The sequence below is a fragment of the Clarias gariepinus genome, chromosome 5 (genome assembly GCF_024256425.1).
Source record: "Clarias gariepinus isolate MV-2021 ecotype Netherlands chromosome 5, CGAR_prim_01v2, whole genome shotgun sequence".
Classification (NCBI taxonomy): Eukaryota; Metazoa; Chordata; class Actinopteri; order Siluriformes; family Clariidae; genus Clarias; species Clarias gariepinus.
In genome coordinates this window covers 27,576,935-27,604,639 of record NC_071104.1, presented here as the reverse complement: position 1 = coordinate 27,604,639, position 27,705 = coordinate 27,576,935, and positions in this window count along the sequence as shown.

Sequence of the window (27,705 nt, the reverse complement as noted above, 5' to 3'; positions counted from 1 at the left end):
AGTAAGATAATCAAATGTCACCTTAATAAAATAGCCATGTGTTATTCATTTGAAACGAAAATTCATTTTCTTTGTGTCTCAGTAAAGGCTGAAGGACATCAGCACAGATTAATGTGTGTCATCCGACTCTTTCAATATAAAAGGAAAGTTCAATTTCTTTATATCCTGACAACTCAGAAGAGTAACAGGTGTGTTCATGCAGAAACCTACACTGCAAATCCATATAGTCGCTCACCTCATTGCTCCGGAGCTTATAGAGAATTTCTTATAAGGACAATTACAATCTAAAGGGAAATGTGAATTATGATGGAGATTAGCTAAGGAATGCCTGTTATATATTATATCTTGATATTTCACTACACCATAAACCTGCCTTAAACAGAGAGAGAGAGAGAGAGATTTAAAAATCACACAAAATGAGAAAATTAAACCTTTTTTCATACTTAAACCTTGTCCACTGAAAACCAGATTCCAGATCTCTCTGACACAAGTGCCTCTCAAAAACCCAATTTCAGTTGAAAAAGCTCTTCACTATTATTGTGCTGGAAGTATGTGTACTCAACAACTACTTGTAATTCTAGCGGTGATCTAAACACTGCCACTGTATTAACATTTTCCTCGTCATTTGCATTGATATGTTAGGATAGCCAATTTGGCCCGTCCAGACAAAAGAACCTTTTTACACATTTTTTTTCTACAAGAATTTATTACATAACATTATAAAAGTACCTGAGAATAAAAATCCAGTTTAAATATTTTGTCTAACAATATCTCTTATGCCAAGAGATCCAGATCTTCATGTGAACCAGGCTTATACAATTGTTTTAATGATAGAGAGAATAACATAGGCTTTAAAAGGTTAGAGCATTTCATAAAAAATGTTGATTTTAAGAATTACACAGGTCATACAAAATCAGTTTCTTCAGTAAATTAGAAATCTAACTTTAGATATTCTTAACTACTGTCAAACAATATAAACAGAAGGAGAGTTGTTATAATTTCTACCTTAATAGCAACATACAAATAAATTGAATTGAATCAAATTGAATTGAGAGTACCATTATGGGTCAAAGACTCTCTTGGGCCAAGGAGGAAGCAGAAGGAAAGACTCCTGAACACACACACGCACACATACACGTGCACGCACGCACGCACCAACACACACACACACACACACACACACACGCGCGCACACACAGAGCCTGCCAAAGTCAGTGCCAGCTACTAATCAGACCACAGCATCCCTCACATAATCACACACAGCAGGTGCAGCCCATCACACTGGGGACTCTTTCTACTACTAAATGCATTACATCACGCCATAGAGGATTCATTCATAGAGCTCCACTGAAGAGGGATAATCTCATTGTACAGCTCCAGGTAGGCCAAATGGTGTTATTCATACTCAGAGCCATAGCAAAATCATGTCACTATTCACTCTCTACAGGAAAACAACAGCCAACAGTGAGCAGCTCTGATGGGCAACAAGAATAGTATTACAGTTTAAATCAATGTCACATTTCTATTTTTAGTTACATTTGGCTATTTCTGAAAAGCACACACTATTTAGAAACTTTAGGATGTAAGCATTCCTTAGAAAACATTTTACTAAGCTCTCTCTCTCTTATATATACACACACTATATATATATATATATATATATATATATATCAACACCAAAATAAAATCTTATCATGTCATGATTTTTATTATATGTACACCGTATATCTGTATGTATATATAATGTAATAATACAATAATTAATCTAATAATTTGATAATTCACCTAAAGTGCTATATGGGGGAGCCCATACAGGCTCTGTGTAAAACCCTGTGTAGAACAGAGCCTTTTCCTATTAGAGATGGTACCATGTAACTTTACAAATCTAAGCAGCAGACATTATTTACCAATCCCTAGAAAACATTGTACTATGCCAAATAATCAGAATGAATGAGTAGACTTTTGTCTAATAGTATTTTAATCGACCCTCTCTTACACACCTGCATACACGTATTCATGTTAATTTTCTAATTAAAGTTACGTTACACTTACCTGACGGTAAGAAAACAAAGGGACACATTTTGGCTCCTTTTTTTATTTTAATAAATTACACTGTACTAGTTTGAAAATTTATTTTTGGGACACCAGCCATTCAATATTGAATAGTGAATACACAATACAGTCAGTTATTCCTATAATTATAAGGACATCTGGACATATACACACATGCATATACACGCTGCAGTTTTGTTAAGCCATGGTCAGGAGTAGGGGGGAAGGGTAGCAAGGATGGGGCCCATATTTCCCAACCTGCTTTGCTGCTTTTGTGGGTCAGCAGGAAGAACAGCAGGAAGAACAGCAGGAGGCAGGAGATGAGAAAGATTAATAACTCATAAACTCTCGCCAAGAGGATGAGCTCAGTTTATTAACATGTGTTACAATAGGGACTGAAATATTAAGACATGACATGATGAAGAAAAGGAGAGTCAAAGAAAGTGCAAAAGCTCATTTAATCAAATAATGTTGACCAAAGCATTCGGCATTGAGCTCAAAGTGAAATTCAAGATAACCAAAAACCCACCCAGACTGTCTGATATAGACTGTGTGAAATAGAGTTGGGACCAGGACTGTGGATAAATCAGACAATAAATAATTGCACAAATGCAGATGTACTTCTTCTCCGAACTTCTGAAGAGTTTAGTGATGTGTTCAGTTTGGAGCTGAAACAGCTTATGAAATAATTACCTTAAACTGAACAAGGTGTGCTAGACTATCAAAAACAAGCGCTGCATGTTCTTCTGTATAACTGTGAATGACAATCACATTATAATTAACCTAGAACCTTTTTTAAAAAAAATTTTGCAGGGGGGGGGGGGGGGGGCAATGGGGGGGGGCAATGGGGGTGTGTGGGCACTGCTTTTTGTTTTATTTTTTTTTTTCCAGTGTTGATATTTCTTCTGAGTCTGGCCTCAAATAGCGACTGTGTACAAAAGAGCTGACATTTCTTTGAACATGGTCTCACGTCTGATACGGTCACTAGCACCTTAATTCCTCCTGATAAGCCACAGTAATTGCTATTTTTTTTTTATCTCTCCGTCTCATTCAAATAAACACAAAATAATTTACAAATTTCATACTGACAGTATGTTAAATGCAGTAAATATAAAGCAGTATGTGGTTTCAACTTTGACATTACATGCCATGTCAAATGTTTTTTATTTATCAGCTTTTTACAAAACTATCATAGACAAAATCATAAAATTGAGCTCATAATGTAAAGACGAAGAGATTTAACACTGTTCTTGTAAAGGCTTTGACAGATTGTGTTTTGTGCTTTGTTCAAAACATGGAAAGATGTGTTAATCTGGGTTTATATCTGGCCAAATCTTCTAAAAGCCATGGATGTTCAAGTTCAGACCTCTAAGCGGGTCGGAGACTATCCATCAAACCAAGGTGCATTGTAAACAGGAAGTAGTAACAGATGGATGCAGACACAACTCTTGTTTTCTGTTTAAACAAAAACGCATCAAGCTTCAACAAAACGGTAGATGGTATTTGTACTATAATCATTGTCATTATCTACGAGAGGATAAAAAAGTAACACTCCTTCTGCAGATACTTTTTGAATTTTATTATACCTACAAAAACATAAAGAGACCCTGCTCTATTAACCCCTTAATATTCTCCATATTCATGGAACTACACACCTTAAACTATAAACTTTACCGTAGTTCCTGAATAAATCAAAGTAGGTAGTGTATTATACAGGAATAAAACTAACAAATAAATAAACTTAAACTTTTAGTTGTTGACTCCAAACAACTAGATTTAAATAAAAAAAAAAAAACACACATAAGACAAAACCAAGTTTTTACAGTTAATAGCTTTAGTACTTTTGGCAAACATCCACCCACAGTGTACTTAAATGGTTTCACCTTGGCACAGGGCATCAACACTCCCAATGCATTCCAGGCCTTTATACCTCATATGTGATGAGCGCGATTGCTATCAACATGTGCCAGTAGTTCCACCGTGAGACAATTCATTTTCAGGCAGTCATGTTTATATTCTTCTCTCTCATAGGCACTCTCTGACATCATCACAGTCTCTATGCAGCAGGCCACCACTTGGACACCTCAGAAACCCTAACTGTAGTCATTCATTCCTAAGAAAAAAAGTTACCAGTGATAGGATCCTGGCAGTGAAAACCCCTTGCCATCATGTGTCATAGCACTACAATGTCTATAAATAAATTAAATAAAAAAGTCCTGAATGATCAAAATTATACAGTGGACCTATGGTAGACATACATGCCATTAAAAGCCCATTCTGGCAAGGTGCATATCACTACAGGTCACCCAGGTAAACCACAATCTTACTGTAGTGACTACTTACGGCTCATCACATTTCATTAAATCATAAAGATCGTTAGCAAAAAATTGTTAAAGATGGAACTGGGCTTAAGTTTCAATCATCAATGCCCCTTGATTGTGGGTGCATATAGGGAGAATGCATAAAGGCATTGTGAGAAAGAACAACAGACGGTGCTAAAAAAAAAAAAAACTGCCATCAAAGACTTGGAATAAATTCCTGTTCAGCAAATTTTGCTTGTGGTAACATGGAAACCAGAACTGAGAAAACAGGTACTGCATAGCTAAAGTCAAATGCAGCTTAGAACTTGCTTTTGTTGTTGTACATAGCTATTGCTCTTTAGTCATGCAGAAAATTCAATAAGCTACATAAAGGGAACTAATGGCAAGCCATGACTAGCTCGTGAAATTAGTTCTGGTACATCAGTCCTATGATACCGTAGATAACAAGAAAGCTTTATTTTACATAGATAAATCCCTACAGATGTGTCCCATGCCTGAAACATCTAAAAGGCTGATATGATGAGATTAGGATCTTTCCCGTACTATGTTACCCCATTTAAGGGTTTACCTTAATCCAAATTTCTGGACTGACGTTTTCTCCCAATCGTCCCCTGGTCACTAAAGATTCAATAAAATTCAATAAAATTTAATTTGTATAGCACTTTTAACAGTTGTCATTGTTACAAAGCAGCTTTACACAATTAAAAGAAAATGATGGAAGTTTGTATAAAATGTGAATGTGCATGAATCAAAATGATTAGATAGAAGATGCAGAGCAGAGTGGTAAAGATATCATTCCTCAAAGTGCTTTTCTTTAAGCCTTGTTCACGTACATGCAGAACCCAGTGGAGGGAATGATAGGGCTATTTATGAGCTTCTGACATATGTGTGTGTTTGGGGTGTTAGGTAAATAAACATGTAAATGGTATCTAGATTTGACAGCTTTGGGTCTCTGTGTTATCAATGCTATGAGCATGAGCCATATGTTCTGCTGAGAATGTCACCAGTAACAAGAAGCTGAGACATTCTCTCTTTCTTCTGTTTGAGATATACAGAAATACTATTCTGTGCATGTTTGAGATACATAGACATGATTACTCTATTTGGGACCCACACCGAAAACACCCCACTATTATCACCACATGGAAGTGTATTGCATTTCTTGACGGCAGAAGGTAGGCAAAAAAATATTTATAAATAGGTGAAGGTGGATCAGTGGGTCATCCATCCATCCATTTATTCGTCCATCCTTCCCTTTAGCTATCTATTTATGTGCACATGTATGTATGCATTTTATTTACACCACTCAGACAGCAATTAAATTCTGTTGTAATCTCACTCCAATTTATATAACCTTCAAGGTCGTTTTTTTTTTTGTTTTCAAATCTTCTAATAGGAAAAAAAACTAACAATAAAATCTAATTAGCCTACCGAGATTACCATTATGATTATCATTTTGTTGCATTTTACAGCTCTTTTGTTTACAAACACATGAATGTAATGTTATTTTTATCTCTTTGCATAGTTAATGAAGTGTGTGTATCTTTATTTGATGTTGTCTACACAGGTGGGACATTTGGCCAGTCAGTAAAGCCATTCGAGCGAGGCTGTGAAACAGCTGCAGCCGCATCGCCACCTCGCTTCTTTATGTGCCGTCACTGTGGGTGTGACTGAGCCTATCAGAGCCCTGCATATGACAGACTGGTGTCAGAGCGAGAGAGGTGGGGGGTGTGTGTATGATGTCTGTGTCTGTGTGTGTAGTGGGCACACAGGGTGCTGCAAAAGGATAAAAGTGTTACACCAGTTGGTCACATGACACCTGTGCTTGATGGTTGTCTCCCCTGGGATTCTGTCTACCCCTGGACTGGGCCGCTCTCTCTCTCTCTCTCTCTCTCTCATACAAACACACACACACACACAATTCCTATTAACATGCTGTTTACACTGCTGTTTGCAAAAAGATGTAAAGCCTGCCTGGTCATAAATGAACAGAACAGATTATAAATATATTTATTTTTAATCATCAGAGTAAATATAAATATATTCAGACCCAGAGAGAACGAGAGCCAGATGGCTGTTTCCTCATCATCATTATTCAGCTCAGGACTCAGACTCAGGCTGCATGTGGGAGTCGGGTTTGACAGGCAGGCACACATCAAATGATGCTGGATAAATATTGCTTAAAGACAGTATCATTCAGTGTGTGTACACATGCACACAAGCACACACACACAGTCTCAATCAATTTAGCAGCATGTTCAAATTTGAGTTATCACAAAGAGAGGAAAGTTGATTTTTTCTGTGAGCCATGACATCATTCTGCATTCAAAATGGTTATAATAATAAAAAGACATTTAAGGAACTGATTGTGGTTATGAGATGCTCTAAAGTATTCACTTACAAGATTTTAAACATAATGAGGTTGTTGGTTGTTTTGGATATAATTACATAATTATGACATAATTATTTTTACTTTTTCTTAACATAATTATCTTTTTTTTTTTTTTACAAATAACTTATTTTTTCATTTCCCTGTTACTCAGAGAACATGTATGCAATTTGCACATTTTATTAGACCCGCTTACCAAATCAGTGAGGTTTAAACTACAACACATGCTAAACAAACCCTCCCTATTTACATCCAATTAAAGCCGTCAGTTTAATCATGTGTATTGTGTTAGTAATGGGTGTGTGGCAACAATCAGTCTTTCCTGCTTTCATCCAGTTAAAGGGATAGACAAACACATGCCAGGCTAGCGTTAGCTCCATGTGTTGACCCCCTCCTCACCTCCACCACCCCTCAAAAACACCGCATCTCTCCCTCGGCATCCAGGTGAGAAATTTAGCAAACGCTTCTACATCCTCACCTCCTACGCTGCCATTTGTGGCGAGACTGAGGTGAGAGCATGCACACCTCACCTGCTCCAAGTCTCAAAGCCATTTGACAAAGCTTAAGGTCAAACATGTTGTTCTTTTCTTTGACCTCCAGGGGGTGTGCTATCTCACATCTCAGTGCTGCTTATCTCATCAGTACTCCTAAGCAGGATGAACAATGAAGTATTACAGCAATCATTAAGATTTAGTTTTGCGATTGTTTTGTAGCTGTCCTGAGTCAGCACACATTCCTGGGCATTGTGAAGTCATATGCTTGTTTACAGAGTCAGCATCTGCACTGTGCTGCCTGCAGAGCTCAAATCTAATCACACCCTTAATTATAATCTCTCTCTCTCTCGCTCTCTCTCTCTCGCTCTCTCTCTCTCTCTGGGTGATGTGGATTCATTCTCTGGTGAAAGATAAACTTCTAAACAATGGGCTAGAACACTTTCTTGGTGCTATTAATGTGACGTGGAGGTGCTAATGGCATTAAGTCTTAAAACAAGGGATGGAATGTAACACAATAGGAAATATAAAGTATATGTGGTTTTCTTGGAAAATCTTCCAAAACTGATCAAATTATGCTTCAAACATACAAATTCATATTTAAGCATGTCATTGTAAAGTTTCAGCATTTTAAAAAGATTGTTACTCAAAAAGTAACAGACCGGGAGAAAGTTGTTTAAAGATTTCATTCAAGTACCAGTGAAAGATTACTTTTGTATTTATCTGCTTAGTTTAAAAACAAAAAAGCATACCCGCCAGGTTAAAAAAATTTATAGATGTACAATAAATGCAAAAACCTTATTAAGTATGCCATTTAATGCATTTCTGACACCTTTTGCGATACACTGACTGCGTTTACTGCTGCATTTGTTAAATCTATCTCATTACTTGTAGTGATCTTTGCATGTAAGCAGCTAATAATGTAATACAAATTTATCTGAGTGTTTTTTTTTTTTTTTTACCATTCTGACTTTTGCCACAGTTTCCCCCCAAACCAAAACATATTTTTTGCAGGAGAGGACATATCAGTTCATGGAGTTCTGGTCCTGCACACCAGGATACTCAGTAGTATACACTGGTACGCACGAGGCAAAACCTAGTTTTTTTAAGGATTTCGAGCATTATCTGATTTGGGGCTTCATCTCACAGCTTTGCAACATTTTCCGCTGACTTACAGATACAGAAAATCAAAGTCACATTACAATTGAGTTTACTGATGAACTCCAAGTCTCTGCAGACATGCTGTGTACATTTCTTCATCCACTAAGTGCTTTGGCTTTGTTACAAAACTACGAAAAGCTACTGTAATGTAAACTCACCAGCCACATAATCTTTTGAGGTTTTACCAGACGCTGCAGCTGTAGCTTTTTTGCGGGCCACTGAAGTATTTGAAGTATACTCCTAAGGAAAATACTTGATTTAATCAGAAAGATTGTTTTTTAAATAAGAACCAGAGAAAGTTCTTTGTTATTCCCATATCTCGTGTGATACTACTGCAGTTATTGTATTACTTGAATGTTTAAGTAATACTTTTATTTATTCTCCAGCAGTTTTAAATTCTCAATTCTGATTAGTCAAAAGATTTCGTACCTTCCTATGTCATCAGATTTGACAGTAGATCTGGCTGCATGACAATTTACAATGAATATTAATGCCTTTGTTCCAAGATGTTGTCACTTCTACAGTAACGAGGAATTGTATGGAGAGTGTCACACATAATTGGACTGAATACACATGATGTTGAAATATTGAAGTTATTTAGCATTTTCAAAGAAGGCTCATGTGTGAGCACTTTGTAACAGTCACAATTGATAAGAAAGAACTGTCTATAAAATAAAGGCGTTGCAGTTTCTAGGCATTACCTTCATGAAAAAAAAGGAAACTAATTACGGAATGAATGTTCATAATTGTTGTAATGTCCATGATAACAAGTGCTAACTTATTTTTACAGATGTTCCACAATTTTTTTTTATGGTTGTTTTCTCCGTGCTTGATGGGTTTCCTCTGTGTACTGAGGTTTCCTCCCACTGTCCAAAGATATCCAAAGAAATGTTATATAAGATGAGTGAGGGAGTGAGAGTTCCACAAATGTGAATAGCTATAAATGTATCAATTATAATTACAAATTATAAATAAATAAAAAATATAAATTAGCATATTGTATCTTAAGAGATAAATCAGATACACACACAGGCAGGGCAATCTGACCATTATCCAATTAGCTAACCCAATCATGTTCTGTCTCTAATAGTTTGGCTACTAACCTGTTTGAATAAGCATAAGTCACTTAAACGTTCATACAGTACAACAACAAATCCTTTCAGAATTCAGTCCAAAACAAGTCTTTGTCTGACAGCGTATAATGTGAACACAGTATAATGTGATTTTCTCAAACTGGTGTAATAATTTATCTAATATGCTGGAAGGCTAATATACTATCATTATTAATTTTATTGTTACTCAGGTCAGCTTTGGATACATGGGTATATACACCGATCAACCATAGCACTAACACAGATGCCAGGTGAATTAAATTTAATCGATTATCAATTATATCAAGTCAAGTCAAGTCAAGTAGGCTTTTATTGTCATTCTAACCATATATAGTTCAGTACACAGTAAAACAAAACAACACTCCTCCAGCACCAAGGTGCTAAATACATGCAACAAAATGAATTTAAAACACACTTTTTTTTTTTTTTAAGTTAACCTAAAAGAAGTAGTTCTATGCAAAAACAGACAACAATAGACAAGAGGCAACAAAGTGCACATGCAAATGTGCAAACCAGTATGCTGGTGATGGGATAATGGGTAACCAAGACTGCTTTATAACCGTGTAGACCGAAGCTCATCCTATACAATATGATTCCATAGGAAATCCTTATAAAGCAATGTAGCACAAATTACTGAAAAACAGTCAATGCTGGCTGTGATGGAAAGGTATGAGAACACTCAGTGTATCACAGCTTGCTGTGAATAGGGTTAGCAGGCACAAAGTTCAAGGTGTTGACTTGGCCTCCAAATTCCCCAGATCTTAATCCAATTGAGCATCCATGGAATGTCCTGGGCAAACAAGTCTGATCCATAGAGAACACACCTTGCAACTTAAAGGATCTGCTACTGGCGTCTTGGTGCCAGATACCATAGCGTACCTTCAGTGGTCTTGTGGAGTCCATGTGTCGAAGGGTCCAAGCTGTTTTGGTAGCCCAGAGGGAACCTACACAATAATGGGCATAATGATTTAAGTTTTAATTATTATGCCTGATTGCTGGAATAATAATGTGCATTCTCATTGCAGTCACTGAAACTGAGATGCATGGGTAACATTTCATTTTGGCTGGATGTATTTTCTCTTGTGCTATTCTGATTTCTGCTTCTTTTCTAAAACAGATAGCTGACTACACGTAAAGAACATGACATATTAATCAACCTAGCATTTGCCTGGAAGTGAAACCATTCATCATGTTAGCTTTAATGAACTGACAGGCGTTTTGCACACAACCTATGTGAAAGCACTTTATTCTTTCAAATGTCATGACACTAATCTCGGTGGTTGGGTTCAGCCATGTGGAGATCCCTCTGGACTGCCAGAGACTGATTACTCCAGCACTTAGTGAGCTTGACCCGTTGAAGCACGGCCTGAAGAAGCCATGCTGTGAGTGAGCGGATGATGATTCAGAAGAAGAAACAGTGTTGACCATATGGCTAAGGCCTGCTTTCTGCTCTCTCAGCACGATAACACTGACCCTCTCTCCAGAAGTCTGCTCCTCTCCTCCACAGTTATTAACTCACGCAGACAAATGGCTGTCCACACACACACACACACACACACACACTTTCCTCTCAGTGCATTTTACTTAAATTCTATGCAGGAAAAAGTAAAAGTTTAAAGTTTACTGAGGAAAGTTTACATGATTACTCCATATGCTCAAAAACATCTTTTAACTAAACTTATTGATGAAAAATGTAAACTGCATACTAATTTTCTCTAACAATGACAAAAAAGACAATTTTATTTTTGGAGCATTTCTATTCATATTTATACGGCATAGAGTCACATGTTCGGGTCCCCCAAGCTAAGAAAAAAAGTAGTGCTATTTAAATTCCACCAACTGTTCTTAACAAGTCAACGGACTTTTATATTAAATTTAAACTGTATTAATCTTATTATTAACAAATAGTTTTGGATAGCTTTAAAAAAACATTAGACATATTTAAGGTTGCATTTATTCAAAGGAAAAAAAAAAGTGAATAATGCCAAAGTCCATGTGACCTGCGTAACAGCTTAGAAGTGAATGAAGTAAGATTTTGATTACTATAAACTAAAAGAAACCTGCAAACTATAACAAGACTGTTTTTCATAATAACTTTTTACTTTCATTTTTCCCTTAAAACCAAAGCATGGTTTCCATTCCATTGAGTCAAACAGAAATAAATCACCTAAATCATAATTTTGATTGGACATAAATCAATTTCAATGCCATTGTAAACATTATTTTGGTGGAAACATGACTGCAGAGGTGTCTCATTGTGATGGATTCCTTCACTTACTTTTCCCCCCAGCAATTAGCATGTCAACTACAGGCCTTCTTTCTGATGGAGATGGCAGGGCCTGGTGAACCGAAGAGGGTAAAAACTCCCTTTTGTCGTTAGAATGGTTCACAGGATGGAACGGAGGTGGGGGAGAGACCACCAAATGCATTAGTTTCAATCTAAAAGGAAAGGGAAAAAAATGCCTTTCGGTCAGCACACCCAACACAACTAATTCATCCATGCAATGGTTCCAGTAAATAAACCTGGATATTCAGACAGAAACTAAAGCGTAAAGCAGAAAAGTAGAACAATGGTAAAAGAGGAAACAGGTTTCATTCCTGTAGTGGTTGGTGCTATCTTTGTGTTTCACACCAGGCTGGAGCAGATGGGTTCCTCGGTGGGGAGAGTGGAGGATTCTCTGTTAGCAGACACAGCACCCCTTCCCCCATGTATTAGCATAACCTTTTTCAGTGTGTCAGTGGGTGGAGGAGGGGATCATCCTGACTGCCTGAGGTGTATACACACCCACAATCCCCCCCAACCAAACCAGCAGGGATGTATCCACTGGAGTAACAGAAGCCAGAATCATCTGTTTCTTAGACTGTAAATAAACAGAACTGTATAAACAAAAACAAGGAGAACTAACAGTCAAAAAGGAAGGGACCACACAAGGAAACTATCTCTTCCCTTCCACAAAGCGCTACACCACTACAACACATTCGACACGTGCGTACGGGAGTACCCCATTCCAGCTGCAACTCCACCTGCGTCCGTGACTAAGTCTTCAAATATTGAGTGTTGGATGCAAATAAGGTGCTGAAATCTTTGCACTTCTGAACTCAAGAAGCAGACTACTGACCCGTGTTTGCCAGCTCATTAATGTTCAACTGATTCGGAAGCCCGAGCCAATATTGACTTGAATTGTTGTTGTATAAGTGGAAGACCATGAAGCGAATGCTGATATAACCACCTCAGATATGTGTGAGTTTTAATCATTCATGGTGTAATAACACCATATTAGATTCCAGACATGTTAATAAATGTTAATTAACCTGTTCTCATTTAATTTTCTGGAACGAGACACACGGAAAATGTGTTAGTGCTCTGGAAATACCAAGGTTCTCAGGAGAGCCGAGCATTGCTTCCTAACACAGAGGTGTAGCCACATGTTGGCCAAAGTTAACATTAAATCTCTCTCAGATGTCTATTACTCCCACAAAAGTCATGCAGTGCTAATGAATCACATCGAGTACATGTTTTTTTAAAGCATTAAAACTAACCAGGTGCTAGTGACTCAGTAGGAAGGGCTCTAGACTACAGATTGGAAAGTTGTCAGATTGACCACAAGTCTATCACTGATGGCCTTTAAAAAAAAGATCTTGAAAGACTCCTGAAATATCCCCAAATACCATTTATTGTCAAATTTTCTTTTGAAACAAGAAGACAGCAACTTGACAGTAACTTAGGAATGTTGATTCATTTTCATCCGTGCAGGATTTCACACCACTGCCCTTATCCATTCTTTTAGACTTTAAAGTTATAAAGATGCAATGGGTGTCTGGAGCCATGTTGTACTGTACATGTTTAAGTGAAGGCTGAGCATTAGGGTGCAGGTAGGCTACATTCATATTACAAGCCACATTGTTCAGTTCAGATTTTTTTGGTCAGATCGGATTTGCATGTAATGATAATTTACATTTATATTTACAAGTGAAATTGATATGAATCTAATGTGGATGTGTCTGTTTTCTGAAATGGCATGCACACCCCACCTAAGTTAATACATGTCAGGAGTGAGACCACTGATTAATTCCAAACAATGAATGCAATCGTAGCAAAAAAAAATATGTTTTCGATTTTAATCTAGAGGATGGCAAGTGGTCATCAGCTGTATTTGTTGAAGTTCAGAAGAAGGAATAATGCCAAATGCCTAATTTTAGGTGTTTTATCACATATTGCTAGCCCTACTATGAAATCCCCATGCAACTGGTGTTTACTGAAATCAGGGAGCAGTCTATGCAGGGTTAAAAAATTTGAATTTAGTAATTTTAGGCTGGTAATATGAACATAACCATAGTGATCAAGGATCCATTATTTACTTTTTGGTTTTGAAAAGCTGCTCTGTGACAATGGTAATTGTTAAAAGCGCTTTATAAATAAAAATAAAGACATTTATCATCACCAGGTGGCATCTGATGAGTCAAAGTAGGCTTATATGTAGGCTTATATGTAATTTAATTTATCTAATTGATAAGATGCTATTAATTCCATAAAAAATATTTACTATTATTTTTATTAAAAATTACTGATTGAGGAGCCACAATGGCGTATGAAGGCAGAACCATGAGTCATGACCACATTTAATGCATTTGTTACAGAGCCACAAACGTGCACCATTTTTAAAATGAATGAACTCAAACATTTTATAGGAGATGATGGTGGGACTTTTAACTATTTAACTCTTAACTATTGTTATATTGATGTCACAAAAACTATAAAAGACCTAATCTGATTTTATCTAATGGTTAGCCTTGAAGGTAGTGGTCAGCCAAACGAATAAACACAGCTGTAAACTGTTTCAACGAAATCTCTACATGGAAAGCACTACAATGTCCCATCACCATGTTTAATTAATGCCAGTGTATTCATTTTGTGCCAAGCAACAAATGTTTGCGCATGCTTCTATATTTTGTAAGCAATTCCATTAAAGCACGCCCCCATGAGTGTGCTCTCGTTTGCCATGCGGCGTCCGAAAACCTGGGCATGGCTCTGTATCAAAACTCAAAGCAGCCTTTATGAAGGGGATAAGCTTTTATTTACTTCCAAAATCAACAGGTTTCTGGAATGAAAAAGAATTACAACAGGAAATGGACCACGTCTTGAACAGGTCTGCAAAGCATCTAGCCTCTAAACTTTACAGACGGCTCATCCTTGAATGATAGCCTCAAACTGGAGGCTCCGCTCTAAATCACTCAGACACACAGCTAAACGTTCAGACCTTTTATAGCTCCAAAAAGACTGAGCACAAATAAAGATAGGTGTGTGTGTGTGTGTGTGTGTGTGTGTGTGTGTGTGTGTGTGTGTGTGTGTGTGTGTGTGTGTGTGTGTGTGTGTGCACACGCACGTATGTAGGTTGGGAGGTCAGTGACTTTAAATGGGACTACATTGTCCACTCACACTGGCCATTACAGGGTCTGTGGGTAAGTATTTACAGCTAGGGCTATAAAGCACTTTGTCACAATTCAGCAGGAGGCTTTCAGAGCTGAAGGAAACACTCATTAGTAGAGAATGAGAGAGAGAAAAAAAGAAAGAAAAAAGAAAGAAAGAAAGAAAGAAAGAAAGAAAGAAAGAAAGAGAAAAACTCAAAGAGGGAGAAAAAGACAGAGAGAACAGCCCAACATGCCGCAGATAATGAAGTATAAAGGGGTGTAAATGTAGTTCAGCTCGGAAAGGGATGGAAGAGTGATGGAAGTTAAAGCACAATCTTATAGTGCGTCATAAGGCAAGTGACGCACACGTTCACACATGTGCCAGTGAAATTCCCTAATAGGCTTATGGGTTATTGAAGATAATACAAAGCTGACTATCAAAATTTCTCATATTTAACCGCAAACCTGAGTTTTTTTCTTCTTCTTCTTTTGAAGTGTCTATGATGTAAGTATGGTTACACAAAGCAACTGACATTTGCTTCACTTCGCAACACAAATGTCCAATTATATACAGTACCAGTCAAAAGTTTGGACACAAGTGTGGATTTTTTCTTCTGCATACTGGAGATATTAAAACTATGAAATAACACATTGAATTCTGTCATTAAGTAACAACAACAAAAATAACAGTCAGTTGTTATATTAATACACTAAGGTCAGCTGTTCTGGAATAGTTCTTACAAGAACAGTATTGTCAAGCACAAAAGAACACAGAACACACCCAAAAATCACAAAAGTCATCAAGCACCATGATGAAACTAGCTCTCATGAATACCAGCCCAGGAGAGCAAAACCAAAACCTAACCCTGCTGCAGAGAAGTTCATTTAGAGTTACCAGCCTCAAAAATCACTGATTAACAGCAACTCAGATTAGAGGCATAATGAAGTCTTTACAGAGCTTAAGTAGCAGACACATCTCAATATCAACTATTCAAGGGAGATTATTGCATATTTTGGATATGGAAAGGGTTAGGAAATTGGAAGGTGTGTCCAAACTTTTGACTGGTAGTGTAAAGTGTAGAAGTAGATTGTTAATAAATAGTTCAGATTGTGATATCACAAAGTTCTTAAGCTTTTCCAGGTGAAATCAATCATGCTTGAGATTGGAGGACGACACCCTGAAACCCACCCGTATCTACCCGTAACAACACAAGACCGAAAAAAAAATTAGTTATTCATCATTCTCTATATATCATAGATGGTTTAAAATTATGTTTAAAAATCAGTTTTAAACTGTTTTATATGAATATTTTTGTAATCAACAATCATTAAATTAAACAAGCGCGTATAAATAATCTCATTAGATGAAAGTGAGCTGGAGGACAAGACCTCAGAGTGAACCTGTAGTTCACTAGAAAGTCATGATAATCCCTTCAAGCATGTTAAAATGAAGCACAGTGTGCACTAGTGTTAAATAAATAAGAAGATTACAGATGATTTGTAGCCTCTATGTGACTGCATGTGTGTGTGCGTATGTGTGTGTGTTTATATAAAGGAGAAACTGAGGGGAAGAGAGGCAGAGAGAATGGGAAACCACTGAGGAAAATAAGTGCTATTTTGGCCCAGTATGGCATTAAGAACTACCCGAGCACAGTGACTCGAACAACCACTAGGAGACTCTGCCAGGATACATGCACAAGCAAAGAAACACTCGGATGCAAAATCTTGCCTGACCATAAAATAAAGATTTTGCCAGATATTGCATCAAAAACAGAATTGAAACTGCGCTGCACTTTCTGATCAACTGAGTAGAAAACAACAATTTTTTTTTTATAAATGTTAGCACCAAGTAGCATCCTGGATTCAAAATCCCCTGTTCATGTTATGGCTACACGATGCATGCTGTACACATGGTGCACATGACTGCTACATGTACTGTATATAAAGAAAGTACAATAAATTAAATTTAAAAAACATTTTGTTTTGATGATTGTATAAAATAGCGAATAAAATACATCATGATGTAAAAACTGGTGTTAAATTTATTTGATCACTAATCACTTCACCTATTAGTCATTCTTTCGCCTTAGTGAGCTCAGTGGTAGGTTTTTCATCTGTCTTGCGGAAGGCCTGGGTTTAATTCCCACCCAATGCCCAAACCCAAGCCACTGAATGCAGTACCAGTCCCAAGCCCGGATATAATGGGATGTTTGCGTCAGAAATGGCATCCGGGGTAAAACTTGTGCCAAGTTGTTGTGTGGATCAGATGGTCTGCTGTGGCGACGCCTCGACGGGAGCAGCCAAAAGACTAACAACACGCTAGATGCTAGCTCTCAGACAAAACTTTCATAATCTTATACACAGCTATAATAAACCTCAGCCACACACATGGAAAAATATCATAGTGGATTAACTCTCATGCTACAGCATTACTTTATAAGATAGAGACTGTATAATTAAACTGATGACTGTATGAATCTCAGTTGATTTCCGTTGAGTAACTAGCCGTCCAAAACACCTAATGTTAACCTTAAGGACTGCAATCCCTCTTCCCTGCTTACTAAATCTACACAAAAGTGCTGTGCAGTATTTTGTTCTGTATGGTGTTACATTTAGGCATACTGTGTTATGATTACATGTTTTGTTATATATTTGTGCATCCCTGGCTAAACACTAGCAAAGAAATCTGCGCATCCAGTGACACTGACCAGCTCACACACACACACACACACACAGAAACAGACAGAAACAGACACACACACATTCAGACCCACACGCAAAAAATTCAAGCCAATTTAATTCGATTTTATTTGTATAGCGCTTTTAACAGTTGTCACAAAAGAATTATTTAAGTTGGTATGTGAATGTGTATGATTAACAATAATCAGATTGTCACTGATGAGCAAATCGAGGGTGACAGTGGCAAGGAAAAACTTTCTGAGATGGTAATAGGAAGAAACCTTAAGAGGAACCGGACTAAACAGGGAACCCATCCTCATCTGGGTGAAACAAAGAGCAGGAATTGATCTGCATTCATACTGTGTTACGTGGCAGGCAGTTCAGCTATAACAGTTGATGTTAATTGACGCTTATATGAAGTCCAGGTAGTTATTGTAGGCTCAGATAGACTTGTAGGAAATTCCTGTCATAAACTCGAGCAACTGCAGCCAAGTCAAGCATCCATGTGATGAGATCTCCAACCAGAAGTGGGGCACCACTATGGGTCAGACAGGTCCAGTGGGCAGATTGAATCTGGATCACTGGCAGCTCAGGAACGACATGATGCAAAAAAGCACCTTGTATTTTAAATTTACAAGAATCTCAGTGCAGTAAAAAGAATGTGGGTGTGTTTTGTGAGCAGGTGTTTCTTACTGATGCAGATGCATCTTTAGTGCATTAAAACAAAATCACATTCTTGATAAGCCTTAGACATTACCACACTGAACTGAAGCTAAAATGTTGTTCAGATAAACACAGACCAGCACAAATCTCAACCCTCTTCATAATGAAAAAAAAATGCAATACTTTTTTAACAAGAGAACAAGACAGATCAGCACATCTGAAATATAAATAAATTTGCATTATGCACCACAGCAAACTGTGATGGATTTTCATCCATCTTTGCTTACACACCAGCAGTATAGTACATCCTTGGCTGCCAATATCAGAGGGACAGTGGCCAGCTCACACACATGCACATACACCTGCCAAAAATGCACCTATAATTTTTAAATTCAAAGTATAAACAGAAAGAACGAAAGGGTAGGGGTGTTGTGTGAGTGGGTGGTTGTGGATTTAGATGAGTTGGATGAGACCTTCGGCTTGCAGTCTGACAATCCAGCTGATCAAACAAAGCGCTAATGAGAAAGCTACGCAGTGGATAGACGTGAGCAGTTACATTTTGCTACAAGCAATGTACAGTCTTTAAGATGTTAAGATTGCACAGAGAAAGATTATAGGAATATAATTCCATGGAAGCACACATGGGCAAGAAGATTCTTTTTAAAGGTGCTACTCCAGCTGTAAAGACTAATACCAGTGACACCAGTAAATTTGTGTTCTACAATGAAAAGAGTATGAATTGTCTTGATCAGCTGCTGTATTGTGGCATTTTTCCCTTTAAATGATTCTAATCTGTCTCTAGAAGAACTACAGAGTGTAAAAAATAATGGTCTTTTTTAAAATATATTTTTATTAATTATTCAAAATAATGAATATCATTATCATCATTTTTGTCAAATAAAGGCATTTCAGTCGGCCAGTCTGCAAACTGCTTTTTAACACCCTGGAGTATGCCTTTGCATTCAACCTTCATTATTTTCAGCTTTTACTATGAAGTCCAGGCCTTGCTGTTTGATTACCACTGCTTTATCACTGGGAGGCTATGTTAGCATGTACACATGACCTCAAAGCTGGCTTTGTGAGCCTCTGAATGTGCTTAAGCAGGGCAGTTGGCCACTTCTTTCATCCATTCTATAGGGACTGAGCTATGATCTAATTATATAGAAGGAGCTGATGATGTGCATGGTTTTGTGGTGATTATTTGCCAGACAGATTAAATGAATTTCAGTATAATGGAAACTTGATATTGTTCTTTTATTGTTATGCACAAAGGAATGTGTGCGCTATGGAAATCTTTTAATAACTTCAGCGCCACCATGCAGAGAGCACGGCCGTGTCCTTTTCTTTGCGTCACTAAAAATAGCTGTAATAAAAAGGACCTAAGGCCAGAATATAAAGTGTTTAAAATGTTGTGCTGTGAAATGTGGGGAAAAAAAATTTGTCTAGTAGATAGTCTAGTAGAATATGCTCTTTGAGCACTTTATTTGAAACACCTGTACACCTACATGTTCATGGAATTATTTAATCAGTCCATCATTTGGCAGCAAGATGCATAAAATCTTGCAGATACGGCAAGAAGTTTTGGGAAATATTCAGTCATTAGAATGGGGAAAAAAACTGTTGGTGCCACATGGGCTGCTTTGAGAGTATTACTCAGAATGGTGCAATAAAGAATTTTTTTTTTTGTGAACAGCAGTTATGTTGATGGGAACAATGTCATCAGGGAATTATTCTGACTGGTTCAAGCCATCAAAAAGGTTGCAGTAACTTAGTTAACAACCCTGTAAAAATTTGGTGAGCAGAAAAGCATCTTAGAATGCAAAACATGTCAAACCTTGAGGAGGATGTGTTGAAACAGCAGAAAACCACATTGAGTTCAGCCAAGAACAGAAAACTGAGCCTGCAGTGGGCTCAGACTCACCAACAATGTACAGCTCAAAGACTGGAAAAACATAGCCTGGTCTGCGAATCTTGATTTCTGCTGAGCCACAGAGACAGTAGGGTCAGAATTTGGCACCCAAACTTGAATCCATGTGCATCCCTTCAGGGCCACAATTTACCCAATTTACCCATCTTCTGTTGGTTAATTCCAGCACCATGTCACATAGCAAAGATCATCGCAAGAACATGATAATGACTTTAATGGCTCTACCAGTATCCAGTAGAACACCCGAAATGGGATGTGGTAGAACAGAAGAGTCACAACTCACACACACACACACAAAAAAAATCTTCAGACCTTGAGTGATGCAATCACATTAACATGGACCAGAATCTCAAAGGAATCCTTTTTTAAAAATCTTGTGAAATTTTTGTCACAATGAATTGAGGCTGTTTTGGGTGAAGGTGAGTCATGGACTTGTCAGCATGCTGGTGGAAGCTTATTCTCTTGCTAACTAGCACCAATGAAACATCGAAACACAACACAAAGGTGGCTATTCATTATGTCTTAGAAAATATAATGTTGTTTCAGGTGACATAGGAATATCAGGTGTATTTTCTTGCTGAAAATGCTACCGTGACTAGCTTTGAGTGTGGTTTTTCGCAGGCAGCCACTCTTTACTCTTTCCAGTACTGTGTACTGCCACTGAGCACAAGACCAGTTTACTTTCACCCATGGATGATGGTAAGCTGGAGGAAGCAAAAAAAATATAATACAGTATGTCCAATTTAACGTTTCTTATCAAAATGTGGTTAAATTGCTTCAGGTTTCTAATTATTTGGTTCAGTTATGTAGAGTGAATGTGATTAATGCATGAAATACTAATGTGATCCAGTTATGTTAAAAAATCTTGTGAGGATGTTGGCGCCAACAGAAACAAAGACTATAGTTTTAAAATTAATGTAATTAACCAAGCATATGATAATAGCACAGCAGGAAATGACACTGTCTCACAACACCAATGACCTGGGGTTGATCCTCAACTTGGGTGACCATGCAGGCTTTGATGTTATTCAGGGCTTTGAAATTGCATGATCAAATCATTTAGATGCACACAATCAAATTATGTCAACGTAACTCAATCCAATCACGTGGACCTGATGTACGCAGATGAATTAAGTAAATTCAATGAGCAGTCTGCAAGAGACTTGAGACTGGGTCAGAGGTTCACCTTGCAACTTAACAATGCCTGTGAAAGTAGAACTCTGGTTAAAAAAAATTGTCAGGTTTTAAATAAATACTCTTCAAACTATCCTTTTAAAACATGTTAAAAGTAAACAGAATTAATTCCAACACAAAATATATGGTGTATGGTAACAATTCGGTTTAATTCAAATTTATTTGTATAGCACTTTTAAAAAGGGGCATAGTTCCAAAGTAGCTTTATGGAAAAAAATATGGATATGAATAAAAAAAATGTAAGGAAAAAGTATGAATTCTAATTATAACTCTTTCTGATGCGCTAGTCCTGGGCGATGGTGACAGGGAAATCTTGCTGAGGTGTCAATAGGAAGAAACTTTGAGAGGAATCAGACTCAACAGGGATCCAATAGTCATTTGGGTGATATCAGATAGTGCAGCCCTAAATCAATCCATGCTATTTCTGTGTGATATAAGGTTGAAAGTTCAATTATATAACAGGAAAGGTGTTTAAGTTGATATAAAGTCCACTTTTACTGATGGAGGCTTGGGTACAAAACTGTTTATGGCAATTTCATCAAATCACAGAAAAACTGCCTGCATCGGTCAAGTCCAAGACCATCTTCATTGTTCTCAGTCACCACACGCATCCCCAAGCAGACCATACAGGGCCGTCCTCAGCAGCAACTAGAGGATAAGCAAGACAGTTCAGTTTACTAGCTTATATTCAGTGTTAGCACTGCATTGAGGAAGTACTACAGAGCATTTCCCGATTGTACATCAAATGCTCCTGCTCTCTCCTACACAAATGTACACACTTTTCACAAGCTTCCTAGGAATGTCTTTTAAAGTGCTCTGTCTGAGCCCCAGTGCTTTGTAGAGCCCTATATGAGCCCCATTCTTAACCTCATAAGGAACTCCAAACTCTCAGCCCACGCATCAGCCCAAAGATACTATCAGCTGAAGCATGGAGCCAGTCTTCAGACATGTTACGAAGAAGCAGGCAGAGATCTTAATGCTGGAGGGCTGAATCATTAGTATAATGTTGCGGCTAAGAGGGAACCTCATGTCTCACTTGGCAAACCAGTCCCCCAAAGGCTTTTCTGTAATTATCATGAACGCTTAGTTGTGATAATAGTTATGTTTGTAGCTAATGCATTTCAAGAATATAAGATGGTTTATATAAGAAATCCATTAGTGGTATATACTAGTGGAGTCATATTTTATAAGGATTTTTTCCCCATAAAACTATCAGAAGAGCAATATGTACACATGAAATAATTACCATGTGAAAAAAAGATAAACTGTCTGCATGTACATTTTCTGTGTTCTATGAACTTTTTTTTTTTTTTTTAAAGAAAGCTCATTAATGACATCCTGGATTTAATGGTAATTTTTCCAACTCAAAACAAAACATTGATTTCTGGCTAAGATTATGTGAATGAAAAAAAAAAATGCAATGGTAATTAATGAAAAAAAAATATTCCTACACAGGGATCAATGAATCAAATTCTAATTAAAAAGAAAAAAAAACAGGTTTGCATAGCATATTTTAAATATTTGACTCTGAATAAGTGATTGTTGTGTTAAAAAAAGAAAAATAAATACAGATGTGCCTTTCCAGCTGCAGTGTTTTACTATTGTAGACTGATTATATTTAGTTTATTCCCCCCTCCTGGTTTGAAAGAAGTACATTTTCTAAGGAAACTTCTCACACAGAGATATTTCATAATCTGTGTTTCCAAAATCTATGTTCCCTCCCTTTCTCATCCCCACCTGCTATTATGTTTGAATGTAATAAACTTTAGAAATTAACAAACAAACAAATAAAAATCACATGTCCTAGTTGCATCAATCTTGTAAAGAGAGAAAGTACTGTGGGATAAGCTGGAGTTCGGTTATAGTTATAGGAAGGACTGATACACTTAAACATGGCATAACATACACAATACTATTTGAGTACAGCTGTATGTGTATGATACCAGGTTACTCTTTAGAACTGAGGAACGTATATTCATTCATTCATCTTTAGTAACCACTTCATGCCAGTCAGAGATGCACTGGATCCAGAGCCTATCCCCGGATCTTACATTCAGTGGGACGCCAGTTTACAACTATAAACAATTTGGAACAGGATTTTAAATAATAATCTACCTGCTGTCGTGTTGGGATAAAAAAATATTTTGGAGAACTCAAAATAAAACCACATCAAAATGAAAATAATATGTGAAACTCCATACAGTAACCCGAGCTCTGGCCCTGAAGCTGTGAGAGAGCATTGCTAAACATTCCTGCTGAGGAATGTTTAATGTGTAGCAAATGTAGTTGGTGACTAAACAGCAGCTGGTGAGAAGCAACAGTGGTTCGGACACATTTAGGGTGAAGAAGATGGGGGTGAATGAGGCTAATCAGGGGGTTGAGTGAGCTAGAGGAACTATGAGCGGGGGCAGAATGCAGCAGAGGAAAAGGAGTGTCTTTGAGATGCAGAGGGGGTTAATTTGAGCCACAATAGGGTGAACTGACAGGGCTCAGGACCTGCTCCAAAGAGCTGGGCTGGGCCAGAAGAGGCCAGCGGGGTCGTGTTCAGCCTGGCGTGCCATTGAGCCTGGTTTTAGGGGGGTGATGGGGGAGGCCCTGCTGTGAGGCCCTGGGGGGTATTTTAATCCCCTCTTACTTGGACAAGAGATTAAGAGATTCCTGCTTTATTTCTCCAAATTTCCTGCTGCTTCTTGTTTTCCTGCGACAGCCGACAGTTTGGGGTTTAATTTTTTTTACTTAAGAAACACATGAAACAGACCACAGGCCTGTCGCAGCTTTGATATGGGGTACTTAGCTGAAAATCGATGGGATTGTATGGGAAATGGTTGTAAGGATTTCGCACAAAAAGCTAGTCTGGAGTCAAAAGCACAGGAAGGAAGGTGTTGAATTGATGAGCCACTAAAATGGAGACAAAATGGCCAAATGGTGTGGAGTAACAGTAAATACATATAGGAGTGTGAGGGGAAAGAAGGAATAAAGGAGTGGGAAAGTTACAAAGAGACAGGGAAAAGTGAGATGGTGCTGCGAGAGGACAGTGGTGCGAAATAACAAAAAGAAAACAGATTCTGACAGGAAATTGGCTGCAATGACTGAACTTTGTTCAGCTGCAGGAGAAAAAAAAATCACTCAGCAACAATTAAGCATTCCCGTCATGGCTGCCATGTCCCATGGAGTTCAGTGCACAATTTTCCGAATGTCTCAGAGCTGTTTCAAGCCTTTCTTTCAAAAAGCAGCCTGTTAGATAGTATCTTGCTGACAGCTAAAACTCCAGCGGGCAGCCTCAGATTCAGCCAGGCAGGAGCCAGAGTAGGGTCAAGAGCTCAGAGCCAGGGGTCTTGTTTCTCTGTTGATCCAGCAGGGTACCTTGAGGAGGGCTTTAGAGCAATGCAAACACTCCTGCGTTTCTTCTCTTGTAGACACCAACGGTTTAGAAAAAAAAAAAAACCCTGCCAGCACTGCTGCAGTTCACTGCTATTCCCTGCAGATCTGTCAGATAGGTGAGCATGCTGATCTGCTAAACGCAAACACTGCAGGCTATGCTGAGAGCCAAGAGGACACACGAGTAAGAACAGCAAGCAAAGTGGTGCAGTTCTCAACAAACACTGCATAATCAGATCGGTGCCATCAGATAAACTGAGATCAGACACCTTGCTCCAACATGCCAAGGTAACCATTTCTTTACAAACTGTGGGAATAAATGAACCTTTTACTTTCACTCAAGATCTGTGTCTCCGTCCGATTCCTAATTCTAAAACATTCTCAGGAGGCCCCCTGATCTGTCATCAGATAGCTCAAAATGAACACTCTGTTAGCATTCGAAGACGCCTTGTAAGAGTTTTCAAGGGGGTTCCCCTAGTCTGTGTGGCTCACATGATGCGGCGGGCTGCGCTACATTCCTGCAATAACACTCATTCCACCCTTACCATGTATTGCAATAAGACCGTGAGAGCCCCCTCCCAAACCCCAAACCTACATACAGGCAAGCCAGGTTTGAAATTGCCCTCCGAGAGCAGAACCTTCTCTCGCCTGTCTGGGGAGAGGAAACTGCCTCAGGCTGCTAAACAACAGATCCATCACTAGAGACAGCTCCAGAGTATAACGTAAACATGTACAATAGACCCAAACCACTCAGAAGCTTGTTTTGTCTAATAAGTATGAATGAGAATGGGGGGCACAACAACTGTTTAGAATCTCTTAACAGGAATGCATAATGAAAAGAATCTATGAATTGATATTTGAACTGAATTCTTGAGTTATGAATCAGGATTTTAGCTCTTGCTGCTTCAGGACCCACCCAAGCCTCCAGTTGCAACACAGACTATAATATCATTAAAGATATGTTAATGATACCTGCCTGACGAGGAGCATGCAAATTTATCTTTCTTATCCAACTGTCATCACATTTGCAAATTTGTAACAATTACAGAACTCAATTTGTATAAAAAAAGATTAGGATCAAGTTAGAGTTAAACCCTTTCTTACTTAATTTGTATAAGACTTACCAAAATCTACACTCAGCTGTCTGAATTTGTACCAATTTCTAACTCGGTTCAGGTTGTTCTCAATATCAATCTATCTTTCACATTGCAATGCCAATAGAACTTCAGAAGAGAGACAAAGAAAGCATGACTAAGAAATACAGCAAACTAAGAACTAGTAGAAAAAACTCATGGAGGAGGGGAAAAGGAAAAAAATAAGACAGACCTTACAGTGACCCCCAGCCGGGCCGAGAGGCTGCCCAAGATTTAGTGCTGTTTATGCAGCTGTTTGAGGCACCCAAGAGATCATGGGACTGGAAAAGACACACACACACACCCAAATTCCACACCTTTTGAAGTGACATGTGGGATCTAACATTCTGTCGTGATAGGGCTACACCAGGAAGATCTTAGTATTAAGTTAGAAAAGTTATATTGTTTCCCCTATTAGTTAAATTAAAGATTATTCGGAACAATGCTATTCTTATTATTTGTATAAATTTAACATACTATGCTTAAGCTAGAAAACCATACAAAATGTGCATATCATTGACAATACAACTTCTAGTGAAAATACATGTTCTGGCCATCTATCTAACAGATGGATCAACTCATTTTTCTATACAAGACCACATGAAGTCATTGTCTCTGTTTCACTGAGTCTGGAGCAGGGCCAAAGGATTGAACCCTGCAAAAACAAACAACATTTGTCTGCATGTAATAAATCTGAAGGAAACATGTCCCACATACAGAGCAACCCTTCCCCACTCAATCCACTCAAAAGAAAGAAAGAAGATACATGACCAATACTTAAGGCATCAGTCCAGTAATGTGAACATTTATTCTCTTTGTTATATTATTTATATATTCACCAAAGTGTAAGTCTTGTCTAGAAGGCAAGAAATAAAAACAGCTAATAACGGCTATTAATGACTATTAAAAGAAATATATTTGTATGTGTATATAGGTTTGTTTGTTAATTATACTGTCAGTAGTTTAATTGGCAGAGATTATTCAGGGTGTGTATGCAGCATGCTGGTGGAGGGGTTATTACATTGGACTCAGTTATTTTCAATAGCCCAGTGCCATGTGGTCAGATGCTAACGTCTCCACAAACTGTAGTAACCTCTTTCAATGTGTACCAAGCACACAACGCCAACAAGGAACCTAAATTCTCTCTCACACACTCACACGCAGCAAGGCTTGTTAAATCAATCCTGGTGACAAATATAGATTTTATATGGTGCACACTTATTTGAAATTACCTATAAAGAACAAGGCTGACACTTTGACTAGGTGTGATTTATTTTAGGGTAAATATGGTGAAGTTTCCCAGTGTCGACAGGACGAGTGGGATTTAGAGAAGGGAACAAGAGAGACATGGCAGCCCAATGATCTGGACCCTATTTTCAGTATCAGGCAGTCATGTGGCCAAGGGGAAGAGGGCCTCCATACATACACTTAGCCTTTTGTGGGGTATAGGAATGCTGTATGTAAGAGAGAGTCAAAAAGAGAGGGAGCAAGGGAGGCATGGTGGGAGAGAAGGAGGGACAGTGTGGGTGTCGTAAAAGAATGTGTGGGAGGAAAATTAAAAGGAAGAAATGGGAAAAAGAGGGGGACAAAAGAGAATTTAAAGCACATAGCTCAGTCTGACATTGGTTTCTTTCTTGTTAAATGGAACCGGGGTGTAAATCACACACCATTAGTTCTGGCAAGGTCAAAGATGGTAAAAGGAAGAGAGGCAGATAGGGAGCAGTGAAGAGATGAAAACATTAGAGATGCAGTGATAATGTGAGGAATGATACAGGATTTTGGTAGTCAGCTTCTAA